Source organism: Podarcis vaucheri (genome assembly GCF_965113315.1).
Source record: "Podarcis vaucheri genome assembly, chromosome: 2".
In the NCBI taxonomy this organism is placed as follows: Eukaryota; Metazoa; Chordata; class Lepidosauria; order Squamata; family Lacertidae; genus Podarcis; species Podarcis vaucheri.
Window position 1 is genome coordinate 11,233,593 of NC_138760.1, and position 16,077 is coordinate 11,249,669.

The window sequence follows — 16,077 nt, forward strand, 5'->3', positions numbered from 1 at the left end:
TCCCCTGAAATGTTTTTCGGTGGAAACAGATGGGTTTTTATCATCGGAAACAAAATTAGCCCTTGACGTCTGAACAACTTTTTTTGAAAAAATCCCTAAGCCGCGCGGTCACAATTTCTTCTCAAAATCTGACGTTCTGCAATTCACTCAAAAATGTTGGCAAACTGTTGCAAGTGATCCCCTGAAATGTTTTTCGGTTGAAACAGATGGGTTTTTATCATCGGAAACAGAATTAGCCCTCGACGTCTGAACAACTTTTTTTGAAAAAATCCCTAAGCCGCGCGGTCACAATTTCTGCTCAAAATCTGACGTTCTGCAATTCACTCAAAAATGTTGGCAAACTGTTTCAAGTGATCCCCTGAAATGTTTTTCGGTTGAAACAGATGGGTTTTTATCATCGGAAACAGAATTAGCCCTCGACGTCTGAACAACTTTTTTTGAAAAAATCCCTAAGCCGCGCGGTCACAATTTCTTCTCAAAATCTGACGTTCTGCAATTCACTCAAAAATGTTGGCAAACTGTTGCAAGTGATCCCCTGAAATGTTTTTCGGTGGAAACAGATGGGTTTTTATCATCGGAAACAGAATTAGCCCTCGACGTCAGAACAACTTTTTTTGAAAAAATCCCTAAGTCGCGCGGTCACAATTTCTGCTCAAAATCTGACGTTCTGCAATTCACTCAAAAATGTTGACAAACTGTTGCAAGTGATCCCCTGAAATGTTTTTCGGTGGAAACAGATGGTTTTTTATCATCGGAAACAGAATTAGCCCTCGACGTCTGAACAACTTTTTTTGAAAAAATCCCTAAGCCGCGCGGTCACAATTTCTTCTCAAAATCTGACGTTCTGCAATTCACTCAAAAATGTTGGCAAACTGTTGCAAGTGATCCCCTGAAATGTTTTTCGGTGGAAACAGATGGGTTTTTATCATCGGAAACAGAATTAGCCCTCGACGTCAGAACAACTTTTTTTGAAAAAATCCCTAAGTCGCGCGGTCACAATTTCTGCTCAAAATCTGACGTTCTGCAATTCACTCAAAAATGTTGACAAACTGTTGCAAGTGATCCCCTGAAATGTTTTTCGGTGGAAACAGATGGTTTTTTATCATCGGAAACAGAATTAGCCCTCGACGTCTGAACAACTTTTTTTGAAAAAATCCCTAAGGCGCGTTCACAATTTCTTCTCAAAATCTGACGTTCTGCAATTCACTGAAAAATGGTGCCAAACTGTTGCAAGTGATCCCCTGAAATGTTTTTCGGTGGAAACAGATGGGTTTTTATCATCGGAAACAAAATTAGCCCGCGACGTCTGTACAACTTTTTTTGAAAAAATCCCTAAGCCGCGCGGTCACAATTTCTTCTCAAAATCTGACGTTCTGCAATTCACTGAAAAATGTTGGCAAACTGCTGCAAGTGATCCCCTGAAATGTTTTTTGGTGGAAACAGATGGGTTTTTATCATCGGAAACAGAATTAGCCCTCGACGTCTGAACAACTTTTTTTGAAAAAATCCCTAAGCCGCGCGGTCACAATTTCTTCTCAAAATCTGACGTTCTGCAATTCACTCAAAAATGTTGGCAAACTGTTGCACGTGATCCCCTGAAATGTTTTTCGGTGGAAACAGATGGGTTTTTATCATCGGAAACAGAATTAGCCCTCGACGTCAGAACAACTTTTTTTGAAAAAATCCCTAAGTCGCGCGGTCACAATTTCTGCTCAAAATCTGACGTTCTGCAATTCACTCAAAAATGTTGACAAACTGTTGCAAGTGATCCCCTGAAATGTTTTTCGGTGGAAACAGATGGTTTTTTATCATCGGAAACAGAATTAGCCCTCGACGTCTGAACAACTTTTTTTGAAAAAATCCCTAAGGCGCGTTCACAATTTCTTCTCAAAATCTGACGTTCTGCAATTCACTGAAAAATGGTGCCAAACTGTTGCAAGTGATCCCCTGAAATGTTTTTCGGTGGAAACAGATGGGTTTTTATCATCGGAAACAAAATTAGCCCGCGACGTCTGTACAACTTTTTTTGAAAAAATCCCTAAGCCGCGCGGTCACAATTTCTTCTCAAAATCTGACGTTCTGCAATTCACTCAAAAATGTTGGCAAACTGTTGCAAGTCATCCCCTGAAATGTTTTTCGGTGGAAACAGATGGGTTTTTATCATCGGAAACAGAATTAGCCCTTGACGTCTGAACAACTTTTTTTGAAAAAATCCCTAAGCCGCGCGGTCACAATTTCTGCTCAAAATCTGACGTTCTGCAATTCACTGAAAAATGTTGGCAAACTGTTGCAAGTCATCCCCTGAAATGTTTTTCGGTGGAAACTGATGGGTTTTTATCTTCGGAAACAGACTTAGCCCTCGACGTCTGAACAACTTTTTTTGAAAAAATCCCTAAGCCGCGCGGTCACGATTTCTGCTCAAAATCTGACGTTCTGCAATTCACTCAAAAATGTTGGCAAACTGTTGCAAGTCATCCCCTGAAATGTTTTTCGGTGGAAACTGATGGGTTTTTATCATCGGAAACAGACTTAGCCCTCGACGTCTGAACAACTTTTTTTGAAAAAATCCCTAAGCCGCGCGGTCACAATTTCTTCTCAAAATCTGACGTTCTGCAATTCACTCAAAAATGTTGGCAAACTGTTTCAAGTGATCCCCTGAAATGTTTTTCGGTTGAAACAGGTGGGTTTTTATCATCGGAAACAGAATTAGCCCTCGACGTCTGAACAACTTTTTTTGAAAAAATCCCTAAGCCGCGCGGTCACAATTTCTTCTCAAAATCTGACGTTCTGCAATTCACTCAAAAATGTTGGCAAACTGTTGCAAGTGATCCCCTGAAATGTTTTTCGGTGGAAACAGATGGGTTTTTATCATCGGAAACAGAATTAGCCCTCGACGTCAGAACAACTTTTTTTGAAAAAATCCCTAAGTCGCGCGGTCACAATTTCTGCTCAAAATCTGACGTTCTGCAATTCACTCAAAAATGTTGACAAACTGTTGCAAGTGATCCCCTGAAATGTTTTTCGGTGGAAACAGATGGGTTTTTATCATCGGAAACAGAATTAGCCCTCGACGTCTGAACAACTTTTTTTGAAAAAATCCCTAAGGCGCGTTCACAATTTCAGCAAAAATATGACGTTCTGCAAGTCACTCAAAAATGTTGGCAAACTGTTGCAAGTGATCCCCTGAAATGTTTTCCGTGGAAACAGATGGGTTTTTATCATCGGAAACAGAATTAGCCCTCAACGTCTGAACAACTTTTTTTGAAAAAATCCCTAAGCCGCGCGGTCACAATTTCTTCTCAAAATCTGATGTTCTGCAATTCACTAAAATATGTTGACTAACTGTTGCAAGTGATCCCCTGAAATGTTTTTCGGTGGAAACAGATGGGTTTTTATCATTGGAAACAGAATTAGCCCTTGACGTCTGAACAACTTTTTTTGAAAAAATCTCTAAGCCGCGCGGTCACAATTTCTTCTCAAAATCTGACGTTCTGCAATTCACTGAAAAATGTTGGCAAACTGTTGCAAGTGATCCCCTGAAATGTTTTTCGGTGGAAACAGATGGTTTTTTATCATCGGAAACAGAATTAGCCCTCGACATCTGAACAACTTTTTTTGAAAAAATCCCTAAGCCGCGCGGTCACAATTTCTGCCAAAAATCTGACGTTCTGCAATTCACTCAAAAATGTTGGCAAACTGTTGCAAGTGATCCCCTGAAATGTTTTTCGGTGGAAACAGATGGTTTTTTATCATCGGAAACAGAATTAGCCCTCGACGTCTGAACAACTTTTTTTGAAAAAATCCCTAAGGCGCGTTCACAATTTCTTCTCAAAATCTGACGTTCTGCAATTCACTGAAAAATGGTGCCAAACTGTTGCAAGTGATCCCCTGAAATGTTTTTCGGTGGAAACTGATGGGTTTTTATCTTCGGAAACAGACTTAGCCCTCGACGTCTGAACAACTTTTTTTGAAAAAATCCCTAAGCCGCGCGGTCACGATTTCTGCTCAAAATCTGACGTTCTGCAATTCACTCAAAAATGTTGGCAAACTGTTGCAAGTCATCCCCTGAAATGTTTTTCGGTGGAAACTGATGGGTTTTTATCATCGGAAACAGACTTAGCCCTTGACGTCTGAACAACTGTTTTTGAAAAAATCCCTAAGCCGCGCGGTCACAATTTCTTCTCAAAATCTGACGTTCTGCAATTCACTCAAAAATGTTGGCAAACTGTTGCAAGTGATCCCCTGAAATGTTTTTCGGTTGAAACAGATGGGTTTTTATCATCGGAAACAGAATTAGCCCTCGACGTCTGAACAACTTTTTTTGAAAAAATCCCTAAGCCGCGCGGTCACAATTTCTTCTCAAAATCTGACATTCTGCAATTCACTCAAAAATGTTGGCAAACTGTTGCAAGTGATCCCCTGAAATGTTTTTCGGTGGAAACAGATGGGTTTTTATCATCAGAAACAGAATTAGCCCTCGACGTCAGAACAACTTTTTTTGAAAAAATCCCTAAGTCGCGCGGTCACAATTTCCGCTCAAAATCTGACGTTCTGCAATTCACTCAAAAATGTTGACAAACTGTTGCAAGTGATCCCCTGAAATGTTTTTCGGTGGAAACAGATGGGTTTTTATCATCGGAAACAGAATTAGCCCTCGACGTCTGAACAACTTTTTTTGAAAAAATCCCTAAGGCGCGTTCACAATTTCAGCAAAAATATGACGTTCTGCAAGTCACTCAAAAATGTTGGCAAACTGTTGCAAGTGATCCCCTGAAATGTTTTCCGTGGAAACAGATGGGTTTTTATCATCGGAAACAGAATTAGCCCTCAACGTCTGAACAACTTTTTTTGAAAAAATCCCTAAGCCGCGCGGTCACAATTTCTTCTCAAAATCTGATGTTCTGCAATTCACTAAAATATGTTGACTAACTGTTGCAAGTGATCCCCTGAAATGTTTTTCGGTGGAAACAGATGGGTTTTTATCATTGGAAACAGAATTAGCCCTTGACGTCTGAACAACTTTTTTTGAAAAAATCTCTAAGCCGCGCGGTCACAATTTCTTCTCAAAATCTGACGTTCTGCAATTCACTGAAAAATGTTGGCAAACTGTTGCAAGTGATCCCCTGAAATGTTTTTCGGTGGAAACAGATGGTTTTTTATCATCGGAAACAGAATTAGCCCTCGACGTCTGAACAACTTTTTTTGAAAAAATCCCTAAGCCGCGCGGTCACAATTTCTGCCAAAAATCTGACGTTCTGCAATTCACTCAAAAATGTTGGCAAAGTGTTGCAAGGGATCCCCTGAAATGTTTTTCGGTGGAAACAGGTGGGTTTTTATCATCGGAAACAGAATTAGCCCTCGACGTCAGAACAACTTTTTTTGAAAAAATCCCTAAGCCGCGCGGTCACAATTTCTGCTCAAAATCTGACGTTCTGCAATTCACTCAATAATGTTGGCAAACTGTTTCAAGTGATCCCCTGAAATATTTTTCGGTGGAAACAGATGGTTTTTTATCATCGGAAACAGAATTAGCCCTCGACGTCTGAACAACTTTTTTTGAAAAAATCCCTAAGCCGCGCGGTCACAATTTCTGCCAAAAATCTGACGTTCTGCAATTCACTCAAAAATGTTGGCAAAGTGTTGCAAGGGATCCCCTGAAATGTTTTTCGGTGGAAACAGGTGGGTTTTTATCATCGGAAACAGAATTAGCCCTCGACGTCAGAACAACTTTTTTTGAAAAAATCCCTAAGCCGCGCGGTCACAATTTCTGCTCAAAATCTGACGTTCTGCAATTCACTCAATAATGTTGGCAAACTGTTTCAAGTGATCCCCTGAAATATTTTTCGGTGGAAACAGATGGTTTTTTATCATCGGAAACAGAATTAGCCCTCGACATCTGAACAACTTTTTTTGAAAAAATCCCTAAGCCGCGCGGTCACAATTTCTGCCAAAAATCTGACGTTCTGCAATTCACTCAAAAATGTTGGCAAAGTGTTGCAAGGGATCCCCTGAAATGTTTTTCGGTGGAAACAGGTGGGTTTTTTATCATCGGAAACAGAATTAGCCCTCGACGTCAGAACAACTTTTTTTGAAAAAATCCCTAAGCCGCGCGGTCACAATTTCATCTCAAAATCTGACGTTCTGCAATTCACAGAAAAATGCTGGCAAACTGTTGCAAGTGATCCCCTGAAATATTTTTCGGTGGAAACAGATGGGTTTTTATCATCGGAAACAGACTTAGCCCTCGACGTCTGAACAACTGTTTTTGAAAAAATCCCTAAGCCGCGCGGTCACAATTTCTTCTCAAAATCTGACGTTCTGCAATTCACTCAAAAATATTGGCAAACTGTTGCAAGTGATCCCCTGAAATGTTTTTCGGTGGAAACAGATGGGTTTTTATCCACGGAAACAGAATTAGCCCTTGACGTCTGAACAACTGTTTTTGAAAAAATCCCTAAGCCGCGCGGTCACAATTTCTTCTCAAAATCTGACGTTCTGCAATTCACAGAAAAATGTTGGCAAACAGTTTCAAGTGATCCGCTGAAATATTTTTAGGTGGAAACAGATGGGTTTTTATCATCGGAAACAGAATTAGCCCTTGACGTCTGAACAACTTTTTTTGAAAAAATCCCTAAGCCGCGCGGTCACAATTTCTTCTCAAAATCTGACGTTCTGCAATTCACTCAAAAATATTGGCAAACTGTTGCAAGTGATCCCCTGAAATGTTTTTCGGTGGAAACAGATGGGTTTTTATCATCGGAAACAGAATTAGCCCTTGACGTCTGAACAACTGTTTTTGAAAAAATCCCTAAGCCGCGCGGTCACAATTTCTTCTCAAAATCTGACGTTCTGCAATTCACAGAAAAATGTTGGCAAACAGTTTCAAGTGATCCGCTGAAATATTTTTAGGTGGAAACAGATGGGTTTTTATCATCGGAAACAGAATTAGCCCTTGACGTCTGAACAACTTTTTTTGAAAAAATCCCTAAGCCGCGCGGTCACAATTTCTGCTAAAAATCTGACGTTCTGCAATTCACTGAAAAATGTTGGCAAACTGTTGCAAGTGATCCCCTGAAATGTTTTTCGGTGGAAACAGATGGGTTTTTATCATCGGAAACAGAATTAGCCCTCGACGTCTGAACAACTTTTTTTGAAAAAATCCCTAAGCCGCGCGGTCACAATTTCTGCTAAAAATTTGCCGTTCTGCAATTCACTCAAAAATGTTGGCAAACTGTTCCGAGTGATCCCCTGAAATATTTTTAGGTGGAAACAGATGGGGTTTTATCATCGGAAACAGAATTAGCCCTTGACGTCTGAACAACTTTTTTTGAAAAAATCCCTAAGCCGCGCGGTCACAATTTCTGCTAAAAATCTGACGTTCTGCAATTCACTGAAAAATGTTGGCAAACTGTTGCAAGTGATCCCCTGAAATGTTTTTCGGTGGAAACAGATGGGTTTTTATCATCGGAAACAGAATTAGCCCTCGACGTTGCAAGTGATCTCCTGAAATTTTTTTCCGGTGGAAACAGATGGGTTTTTATCATCGGAAACAGAATTAGCCCTCGACGTCAGAACAACTTTTTTGGAAAAAATCCCTAAGCCGCGCGGTCACAATTTCTTCTCAAAATCTGACGTTCTGCAATTCACTCAAAAATGGTGCCAAACTGTTGCAAGTGATCCCCTGAAAGGTTTTCCGTGGAAACAGATGGGTTTTTATCATCGGGAACAGAATTTACCCTCGACGTCTGAATAACTTTTTTTGAAAAAATCCCTAAGCCGTGCGGTCACAATTTCTGTAAAAATCTAACGTTCTGCAATTCACTGAAAAATGTTGGCAAACTGTTGCAAGTGATCCCCTGAAATGTTTTTTGGTGGAAACAGATGGGTTTTTATCATCGGAAACAGAATTAGCCCTCGACGTCAGAACAACTTTTTTTGAAAAAATCCCTAAGCCGCGCGGTCACAATTTCTTCTCAAAATCTGACGTTCTGCAATTCACTCAAAAATGTTGGCAAACTGTTGCAAGTGATCCCCTGAAATGTTTTTCGGTGGAAACAGATGGGTTTTTATCATAGGAAACAAAATTAGCCCTTGAAGTCTGAACAACTTTTTTTGAAAAAATCCCTAAGCCGCGCGGTCACAATTTCTTCTCAAAATCTGACGTTCTGCAATTCACTCAAAAATGTTGGCAAACTGTTGCAAGTGATCCCCTGAAATGTTTTTCGGTTGAAACAGATGGGTTTTTATCATCGGAAACAGAATTAGCCCTCGACGTCTGAACAACTTTTTTTGAAAAAATCCCTAAGCCGCGCGGTTACAATTTCTTCTCAAAATCTGACGTTCTGCAATTCACTCAAAAATGTTGGCAAACTGTTGCAAGTGATCCCCTGAAATGTTTTTCGGTGGAAACAGATGGGTTTTTATCATCGGAAACAGAATTAGCCCTCGACGTCAGAACAACTTTTTTTGAAAAAATCCCTAAGTCGCGCGGTCACAATTTCTGCTCAAAATCTGACGTTCTGCAATTCACTCAAAAATGTTGACAAACTGTTGCAAGTGATCCCCTGAAATGTTTTTCGGTGGAAACAGATGGGTTTTTATCATCGGAAACAGAATTAGCCCTCGACGTCTGAACAACTTTTTTTGAAAAAATCCCTAAGCCGCGCGGTCACAATTTCTGCTCAAAATCTGATGTTCTGCAATTCACTAAAATATGTTGACAAACTGTTGCAAGTGATCCCCTGAAATGTTTTTCGGTGGAAACAGATGGGTTTTTATCATCGGAAACAGAAATAGCCCTCGACGTCAGAACAACTTTTTTTTTAAAAAAAATCCCTAAGCCGCGCGGTCACAATTTCTGCTCAAAATCTGACGTTCTGCAATTCACTGAAAAATGTTGGCAAACTGTTGCAAGTGATCCCCTGAAATGTTTTTCGGTGGAAACAGATGGGTTTTTATCATCGGAAACAAAATTAGCCCTTGACGTCTGAACAACTTTTTTTGAAAAAATCCCTAAGCCGCGCGGTCACAATTTCTTCTCAAAATCCGACGTTCTGCAATTCACTCAAAAATGTTGGCAAACTGTTGCAAGTGATCCCCTGAAATGTTTTTCGGTTGAAACAGATGGGTTTTTATCATCGGAAACAGAAATAGCCCTCGACGTCAGAACAACTTTTTTTTAAAAAAAAATCCCTAAGCCGCGCGGTCACAATTTCTTCTCAAAATCTGACGTTCTGCAATTCACTCAAAAATGTTGGCAAACTGTTGCAAGTGATCCCCTGAAATGTTTTTCGGTGGAAACAGATGGGTTTTTATCATAGGAAACAAAATTAGCCCTTGAAGTCTGAACAACTTTTTTTGAAAAAATCCCTAAGCCGCGCGGTCACAATTTCTTCTCAAAATCTGACGTTCTGCAATTCACTCAAAAATGTTGGCAAACTGTTGCAAGTGATCCCCTGAAATGTTTTTCGGTTGAAACAGATGGGTTTTTATCATCGGAAACAGAATTAGCCCTCGACGTCTGAACAACTTTTTTTGAAAAAATCCCTAAGCCGCGCGGTTACAATTTCTTCTCAAAATCTGACGTTCTGCAATTCACTCAAAAATGTTGGCAAACTGTTGCAAGTGATCCCCTGAAATGTTTTTCGGTGGAAACAGATGGGTTTTTATCATCGGAAACAGAATTAGCCCTCGACGTCAGAACAACTTTTTTTGAAAAAATCCCTAAGTCGCGCGGTCACAATTTCTGCTCAAAATCTGACGTTCTGCAATTCACTCAAAAATGTTGACAAACTGTTGCAAGTGATCCCCTGAAATGTTTTTCGGTGGAAACAGATGGGTTTTTATCATCGGAAACAGAATTAGCCCTCGACGTCTGAACAACTTTTTTTGAAAAAATCCCTAAGCCGCGCGGTCACAATTTCTGCTCAAAATCTGATGTTCTGCAATTCACTAAAATATGTTGACAAACTGTTGCAAGTGATCCCCTGAAATGTTTTTCGGTGGAAACAGATGGGTTTTTATCATCGGAAACAGAAATAGCCCTCGACGTCAGAACAACTTTTTTTAAAAAAAAAATCCCTAAGCCGCGCGGTCACAATTTCTGCTCAAAATCTGACGTTCTGCAATTCACTGAAAAATGTTGGCAAACTGTTGCAAGTGATCCCCTGAAATGTTTTTCGGTGGAAACAGATGGGTTTTTATCATCGGAAACAAAATTAGCCCTTGACGTCTGAACAACTTTTTTTGAAAAAATCCCTAAGCCGCGCGGTCACAATTTCTTCTCAAAATCTGACGTTCTGCAATTCACTCAAAAATGTTGGCAAACTGTTGCAAGTGATCCCCTGAAATGTTTTTTGGTGGAAACAGATGGGTTTTTATCATCGGAAACAGAATTAGCCCTCGACGTCAGAACAACTTTTTTTGAAAAAATCCCTAAGTCGCGCGGTCACAATTTCTGCTCAAAATCTGACGTTCTGCAATTCACTCAAAAATGTTGGCAAACTGTTGCAAGTGATCCCCTGAAATGTTTTTCGGTGGAAACTGATGGGTTTTTATCATCGGAAACAGACTTAGCCCTTGACGTCTGAACAACTTTTTTTGAAAAAATCCCTAAGCCGCGCGGTCACAATTTCTTCTCAAAATCTGACGTTCTGCAATTCACTCAAAAATGTTGGCAAACTGTTTCAAGTGATCCCCTGAAATGTTTTTCGGTTGAAACAGATGGGTTTTTATCATCGGAAACAGAATTAGCCCTCGACGTCTGAACAACTTTTTTTGAAAAAATCCCTAAGCCGCGCGGTCACAATTTCTTCTCAAAATCTGACGTTCTGCAATTCACTCAAAAATGTTGGCAAACTGTTGCAAGTGATCCCCTGAAATGTTTTTCGGTGGAAACAGATGGTTTTTTATCATCGGAAACAGAATTAGCCCTCGACGTCAGAACAACTTTTTTTGAAAAAATCCCTAAGTCGCGCGGTCACAATTTCTGCTCAAAATCTGACGTTCTGCAATTCACTCAAAAATGTTGACAAACTGTTGCAAGTGATCCCCTGAAATGTTTTTCGGTGGAAACAGATGGGTTTTTATCATCGGAAACAGAATTAGCCCTCGACGTCTGAACAACTTTTTTTGAAAAAATCCCTAAGGCGTGTTCACAATTTCAGCAAAAATATGACGTTCTGCAAGTCACTCAAAAATGTTGGCAAACTGTTGCAAGTGATCCCCTGAAATGTTTTCCGTGGAAACAGATGGGTTTTTATCATCGGAAACAGAATTAGCCCTCAACGTCTGAACAACTTTTTTTGAAAAAATCTCTAAGCCGCGCGGTCACAATTTCTTCTCAAAATCTGATGTTCTGCAATTCACTAAAATATGTTGACTAACTCTTGCAAGTGATCCCCTGAAATGTTTTTCGGTGGAAACAGATGGGTTTTTATCATTGGAAACAGAATTAGCCCTTGACGTCTGAACAACTTTTTTTGAAAAAATCTCTAAGCCGCGCGGTCACAATTTCTTCTCAAAATCTGACGTTCTGTAATTCACTGAAAAATGTTGGCAAACTGTTGCAATTGATCCCCTGAAATGTTTTTCGGTGGAAACAGATGGTTTTTTATCATCGGAAACAGAATTAGCCCTCGACGTCTGAACAACTTTTTTTGAAAAAATCCCTAAGGCGCGTTCACAATTTCAGCAAAAATATGACGTTCTGCAATTCACTCAAAAATGGTGCCAAACTGTTGCAAGTGATCCCCTGAAATGTTTTTCGGTGGAAACAGATGGGTTTTTATCATTTGAAACAAAATTAGCCCGCGACGTCTGAACAACTTTTTTTGAAAATATCCCTAAGCCGCGCGGTCACAATTTCTTCTCAAAATCTGACGTTCTGCAATTCACTCAAAAATGGTGCCAAACTGTTGCAAGTGATCCCCTGAAATGTTTTTCGGTGGAAACAGATGGGTTTTTATCATCGGAAACAAAATTAGCCCGCGACGTCTGTACAACTTTTTTTGAAAAAATCCCTAAGCCGCGCGGTCACAATTTCTTCTCAAAATCTGACGTTCTGCAATTCACTGAAAAATGTTGGCAAACTGTTGCAAGTCATCCCCTGAAATGTTTTTCGGTGGAAACTGATGGGTTTTTATCTTCGGAAACAGACTTAGCCCTCGACGTCTGAACAACTTTTTTTGAAAAAATCCCTAAGCCCCGCGGTCACGATTTCTGCTCAAAATCTGACGTTCTGCAATTCACTCAAAAATGTTGGCAAACTGTTGCAAGTCATCCCCTGAAATGTTTTTCGGTGGAAACTGATGGGTTTTTATCATCGGAAACAGACTTAGCCCTCGACGTCTGAACAACTTTTTTTGAAAAAATCCCTAAGCCGCGCGGTCACAATTTCTTCTCAAAATCTGACGTTCTGCAATTCACTCAAAAATGTTGACAAACTGTTGCAAGTGATCCCCTGAAATGTTTTTCGGTGGAAACAGATGGGTTTTTATCATCGGAAACAGAATTAGCCCTCAACGTCTGAACAACTGTTTTTGAAAAAATCCCTAAGCCGCGCGGTCACAATTTCTTCTCAAAATCTGACGTTCTGCAATTCACTCAAAAATGTTGGCAAACTGTTTCAAGTGATCCCCTGAAATGTTTTTCGGTGGAAACAGATGGGTTTTTATCATCGGAAACAGAATTAGCCCTTGACGTCTGAACAACTGTTTTTGAAAAAATCCCTAAGCCGCGCGGTCAAAATTTCTTCTCAAAATCTAACGTTCTGCAATTCACTCAAAAATGTTGGCAAACTGTTGCAAGTGATCCCCTGAAATGTTTTTTGGTGGAAACAGATGGGTTTTTATCATCGGAAACAGAATTAGCCCTCGACGTCTGAACAACTTTTTTTGAAAAAATCCCTAAGCCGCGCGGTCACAATTTCTGCTAAAAATCTGACGTTCTGCAATTCACAGAAAAATGTTGGCAAACTGTTGCAAGTGATCCCCTGAAATGTTTTTCGGTGGAAACAGATGGGTTTTTATCATCGGAAACAGAATTAGCCCGCGACGTCTGAACAACTTTTTTTGAAAAAAACCCTAAGCCGCGCGGTCACAATTTCTTCTCAAAATCTGACGTTCTGCAATTCACTCAAAAATGTTGGCAAACTGTTGCAAGTCATCCCCTGAAATGTTTTTCGGTGGAAACTGATGGGTTTTTATCATCGGAAACAGACTTAGCCCTCGACATCTGAACAACTTTTTTTGAAAAAATCCCTAAGCCGTGCGGTCACAATTTCTTCTCAAAATCTGACGTTCTGCAATTCACTGAAAAATGTTGACAAACTGTTGCAAGTGATCCCCTGAAATGTTTTTCGGTGGAAACAGATGGGTTTTTATCATCGGAAACAGAATTTGCCCTCAACGTCTGAACAACTGTTTTTGAAAAAATCCCTAAGCCGCGCGGTCACAATTTCTTCTCAAAATCTGACGTTCTGCAATTCACTCAAAAATGTTGGCAAACTGTTTCAAGTGATCCCCTGAAATGTTTTTCGGTGGAAACAGATGGGTTTTTATCATCGGAAACAGAATTAGCCCTTGACGTCTGAACAACTGTTTTTGAAAAAATCCCTAAGCCGCGCGGTCAAAATTTCTTCTCAAAATCTAACGTTCTGCAATTCACTCAAAAATGTTGGCAAACTGTTGCAAGTGATCCCCTGAAATGTTTTTTGGTGGAAACAGATGGGTTTTTATCATCGGAAACAGAATTAGCCCTCGACGTCTGAACAACTTTTTTTGAAAAAATCCCTAAGCCGCGCGGTCACAATTTCTGCTAAAAATCTGACGTTCTGCAATTCACAGAAAAATGTTGGCAAACTGTTGCAAGTGATCCCCTGAAATGTTTTTCGGTGGAAACAGATGGGTTTTTATCATCGGAAACAGAATTAGCCCGCGACGTCTGAACAACTTTTTTTGAAAAAATCCCTAAGCCGCGCGGTCACAATTTCTTCTCAAAATCTGACGTTCTGCAATTCACTCAAAAATGTTGGCAAACTGTTGCAAGTCATCCCCTGAAATGTTTTTCGGTGGAAACTGATGGGTTTTTATCATCGGAAACAGACTTAGCCCTCGACATCTGAACAACTTTTTTTGAAAAAATCCCTAAGCCGTGCGGTCACAATTTCTTCTCAAAATCTGACGTTCTGCAATTCACTGAAAAATGTTGACAAACTGTTGCAAGTGATCCCCTGAAATGTTTTTCGGTGTAAACAGATGGGTTTTTATCATCGGAAACAGAATTAGCCCTCGACGTCTGAACAACTTTTTTTGAAAAAATCCCTAAGCCGCGTGGTCACAATTTCTTCTCAAAATCTGACGTTCTGCAATTCACTCAAAAATGTTGACAAACTGTTGCAAGTGATCCCCTGAAATGTTTTTGGGTGGAAACAGATGGGTTTTTATCATCGGAAACAGAATTAGCCCTCGACGTCTGAACAACTTTTTTTGAAAAAATCCCTAAGCCGCATTCACAATTTCAGCAAAAATATGACGTTCTGCAATTCACTCAAAAATGGTGCCAAACTGTTGCAAGTGATCCCCTGAAATGTTTTTCGGTGGAAACAGATGGGTTTTTATCATCGGAAACAAAATTAGCCCGCGACGTCTGAACAACTTTTTTTGAAAAAATCCCTAAGCCGCGCGGTCACAATTTCTTCTCAAAATCTGACGTTCTGCAATTCACTCAAAAATGTTGGCAAACTGTTGCAAGTGATCCCCTGAAATGTTTTTCGGTGGAAACAGATGGGTTTTTATCATCGGAAACAGAATTAGCCCTCGATGTCTGAACAACTTTTTTTGAAAAAATCCCTAAGCCGCGCGGTCACAATTTCTTCTCAAAATCTGACGTTCTGCAATTCACTCAAAAATGTTGGCAAACTGTTGCAAGTGATCCCCTGAAATGTTTTTTGGTGGAAACAGATGGGTTTTTATCATCGGAAACAGAATTAGCCCTCGACGTCTGAACAACTTTTTTTGAAAAAATCCCTAAGCCGCGCGGTCACAATTTCTGCTAAAAATCTGACGTTCTGCAATTCACAGAAAAATGTTGGCAAACTGTTGCAAGTGATCCCCTGAAATGTTTTTCGGTGGAAACAGATGGGTTTTTATCATCGGAAACAGAATTAGCCCGCGACGTCTGAACAACTTTTTTTGAAAAAAACCCTAAGCCGCGCGGTCACAATTTCTTCTCAAAATCTGACGTTCTGCAATTCACTCAAAAATGTTGGCAAACTGTTGCAAGTCATCCCCTGAAATGTTTTTCGGTGGAAACTGATGGGTTTTTATCATCGGAAACAGACTTAGCCCTCGACATCTGAACAACTTTTTTTGAAAAAATCCCTAAGCCGTGCGGTCACAATTTCTTCTCAAAATCTGACGTTCTGCAATTCACTGAAAAATGTTGACAAACTGTTGCAAGTGATCCCCTGAAATGTTTTTCGGTGTAAACAGATGGGTTTTTATCATCGGAAACAGAATTAGCCCTCGACGTCTGAACAACTTTTTTTGAAAAAATCCCTAAGCCGCGCGGTCACAATTTCTTCTCAAAATCTGACGTTCTGCAATTCACTCAAAAATGTTGACAAACTGTTGCAAGTGATCCCCTGAAATGTTTTTGGGTGGAAACAGATGGGTTTTTATCATCGGAAACAGAATTAGCCCTCGACGTCTGAACAACTTTTTTTGAAAAAATCCCTAAGCCGCATTCACAATTTCAGCAAAAATATGACGTTCTGCAATTCACTCAAAAATGGTGCCAAACTGTTGCAAGTGATCCCCTGAAATGTTTTTCGGTGGAAACAGATGGGTTTTTATCATCGGAAACAAAATTAGCCCGCGACGTCTGAACAACTTTTTTTGAAAAAATCCCTAAGCCGCGCGGTCACAATTTCTTCTCAAAATCTGACGTTCTGCAATTCACTCAAAAATGTTGGCAAACTGTTGCAAGTGATCCCCTGAAATGTTTTTCGGTGGAAACAGATGGGTTTTTATCATCGGAAACAGAATTAGCCCTCGATGTCTGAACAACTTTTTTTGA